The sequence below is a fragment of the Lactuca sativa genome, chromosome 8, assembly GCF_002870075.4.
Source record: "Lactuca sativa cultivar Salinas chromosome 8, Lsat_Salinas_v11, whole genome shotgun sequence".
Classification (NCBI taxonomy): domain Eukaryota; kingdom Viridiplantae; phylum Streptophyta; class Magnoliopsida; order Asterales; family Asteraceae; genus Lactuca; species Lactuca sativa.
This window is the reverse complement of record NC_056630.2, coordinates 155,667,416-155,671,324: the sequence shown is the minus strand read 5'-3', so window position 1 is coordinate 155,671,324 and position 3,909 is coordinate 155,667,416.

Genomic DNA, 3,909 nt, shown 5'->3' with positions numbered 1-3,909 from the left:
TAAAGCATAAACGACAACATTACAAGTCATTCAACAAATATATACATATACAGACTTGTAAACAAAACGACTTGATGATTCAACCATCTTACGCCCTTGTGCCACTTCCTGTAATACAAATAAAACTGAGTGGGTCAGGCTTGGGATCCTGGTGAGCATATAGGGTTTTGAACCCACAATAAATAAAATTATATTTAATTTCACCAACCAATCACTATCCCGATTACCCATTCCCGTTATCCTCACTTTACGTCCCTAAAACAACATCTATCTCAAGGGACCTAATCTAGGATTTTCATCGGGACGGACATCACTGCTAAGGGTTTCCTCAACAATAGATATCCTAAAGGCAGCCATGAGGGGGATAGAGTACACCGGTGAACACATCGCTCACAACACCTACAGGTTATGAACCTGCTAGCGTTCCACTGGACTGTCTAGAAGGAGTCCGTGGTTGTTATCCATACTCCGCTGAATAACTAGATCAACAACAACAACAACATCGAGGCCTCTCATCTGTTTATTACACACCAACTATCTACCCATGTTCTACCCAACATATTAGTATATATAAATATATATTTTCATACATAGTTTAAAACCTGTATAGCATTTTCATTCAATATATATTCCAAATAACAGATGAGGCATACCCACATAACACGTATTTCATAGAAAGCAATTCAGATCTATGAGATGGAAGAGGGTGAATATACATTCACACACATAACAACAAATTATACACATAACACGTATTTCGTATAAAATACTTCATAATCAGGCGTTTAGAAGAAAGTAACTACTCACTCACACATATAAACAACAATATACTTAATACACTCGAAACATACTTGTATTATTATCATGTTTATGAAAGGTAGTATACACTCACTTGATCAGAAGATGATCGGACAGCACTACGACTTGCAGAAATAGTAATCCTCAGCAGATCTGGAAGATCTCTACAAAAATCGAACTTCTCGCGGGCAAAGCTTCGGCTCGGGAACCGCACTTCTCAGGATCTTCAGGATATCGGGACTTGCTTTGGGGCTTGAGAATAATACCGGGGCTTTGGGGTATTTCTGGCACACAAATCGATGCAAAACGGGAGAGAGAAGAGAGAAAATGAACAAAAGAACCGGCTGCCCTCGCATCCTATTTATAGGAGGCTGGAGCCTCGGAGTACGCGAGGCGTACGCGTCCGAATTCGTCACTGCTTACGTATCCAAAGTCCTCGAGTGCGAGTGTCGACATCCTCGGTGTACGCGGGGCGTACACGAGTACGCGGGGCGTACTTCGGATCAGATCGGTGACTCCTTCGGATAATCATCCGAATTAAAGATTAAATTTAAATACAAATTATTTAATAAACTTCGGAAATTCATATCTTCTTCATACGAACTCCGTTTTCGACGTTCTTTATATCCACACGAAAGTGAGACTACGCTCTACAACTTTCGTTTAGACTCCGTCGGCTAATTTTGACTTTATTTTTATTATTTATTTTAATAGGCCGGGACAGAAAAACTTCGTTATAAATTCATAACTTCTTCGTTTGACGTCCGTTCTCGCCTAACTTTTTATCGCTTCGATACCAACAATGAGACCTTCGATCCTTGTTTAGATTGCTTCAGCTAAAAACCGCTCGATCTCAAATCGAGTACTTCAGACTGTATACCGCTAAGCCGAAACTTCGATAAATCATAACTTCCTCATACGAAGTCAGATTTGAGCGTTCTATATATATTCGGAAACCTCGTTTCAACTACTACAACATTACCCAAAGATATTGAGTTTATTTTACACTTAAATTTTGACGCTTATTTTTATTCTTAATTAATCAAACCACATAATTAAGCAATTAAGCACAAAACACATAATACTCAATTAATACACCCTTATTATTTCAAAACGGGTTACAAAGGTTAACCTAGACTATTACATTGCTAAAAATGGCAAGCCCGGAAACACAGGCGTTACATGCATGGTATGAGTTATGTGTTCCGGATTATGGTCCGATGCAATATGCAGTATATGTGTTCATGTTATATGATATGATTATGTTATGCTATGTTCAATTAGTTCCCGACCTCGGTCCGATGCAGTAATCACTACTAGAAAATAGTCCTTTAATGACGCGCAAACAATGACACGCGCTGATAGAGGACGCGTATTTGTACGTGCCCTAAAAAATAATGTTAGCTTTGCAAAATGTGAAGGATAGAAGACACGCATTTTTACATGCCCTAAAATTAATGTCCAAAAAAAACACGGAGGGCACCTACCATAAAAACCGTGTCGTGTAAAGATGTCGTTTTATATTTTTTTTTTTAGGGAGGCGTGTTCTCGCTTTTTTTTTAATCGGCGATGGTGGGAAATGAAATCCCAAAAAATTAAACATCCGCCTAATGCTTCTCTCCTTCTACAATCCTCTAACAAAGAACCCTAATTCTATTGTGAGGCTGTCTATCCTTTTGAAGCAGCTCGTCTTCCTGTACCTTGATCTGCGCTTTCTCTCCCTTCTCTTTGCAAGCCCTAAGCCGCCATCACCAGCATCGAACCCAATCAACTCTATGCGGCCATGGATTCTATAAAGAGTGTTTGTCTCGAATGTTTTCATCAGCGCCATCAGACACTACTCTCACTCCTTTCTCTATCCACGATGTCGCCAAGTCTTCGTATATTTTCATTAGCACCATTCGACAAAAAGAATTTGGGCTTTGAACCCCAGCTCAATAAATTGTTCTGAGAGATCCAGCGGCTCCTCTTACTCAAAACACCTTCGATTGAAGGTTATGTTACTCCTTAATCTCCTCATTCTCTCCTCGTCGTTGTCGTATGTCGCCCTCCCTCGCTGTCTCCTTTTATCTCTGCCCTTCTACTTCTCCCCTGAACATTCTTAAGACTAACAATAAAGGTATTTAGTTTACTTAAGCTGGATATCCAATCTCAACGATAAAGTAGCGATGCGTCACATGGACGTATACATGGAACAAGAAGAGAAGTATACTGAAGCTATTTTAGCAGACACCGATCGCCTTCAATCCAAACTCGAACCAGAAATGACATCTCGCATGTCTTCTCATGCTCTCCACTCCTCCATTTTGTCGGGGGCCCTAGTACCTTCAATTTCTATTCGCACTTCATCTCAAGCTTGTTGATTTCTTTTGGATCTGAATTCAAATTATGTGTTCTTCTTTAGCAATTTGGAGGTGGAATTCAGGTTGTATTTGATGGGTTTTGGTCATAAGACATCCTATGTGCTCATACAAACCCTAATGCTTGGATCTAGGTTTCTCTATTGTACATGCTTTGAGTCCAAGACTATAAACCCTAATTCTAGCATTCAAATAATCATATTAACATGAGAATAGGTTTATAATGTTACCTTGATTGTTATGTAGCAATAACAATGTCACACCCCCGAACCAGACGGCGGAAACGTCCGAGGGCTGTCGTGACTTAATTGAATACCATGACATTGAATATATATGAAACATAACATCACTCATCACCATGCATTAATATAATACAACTGATAAAGTTTACACTGAGTACATTGTTTTAGCATTACATTCCCAAAAATAAATTGTTCGGTTCATAGATAAACAAACTGCAAGCCATCACTGAGTACATTTTCCTTCGGTTTACTTGTTACCTGAGAATACAAGTATTTTGAAAAACGTCAACATATGAAATGTTGGTGAGTTCATAAGCGGTATTTGAAAAGCAACATTTTGTATTGTTTTGAAAAAAAACTACCAGAAAATCCGATATTTTCTGAAAAGAGTTTATGAAAAAGTTTGTGAAGATCCATAAGTATGCTTGTTTGTTTCTATAGTTGTAAAAATTGTTCATTAAACTTGTGTACATTTCGAAACCGTATGTATTGAGAAACCCTAGGAAAAC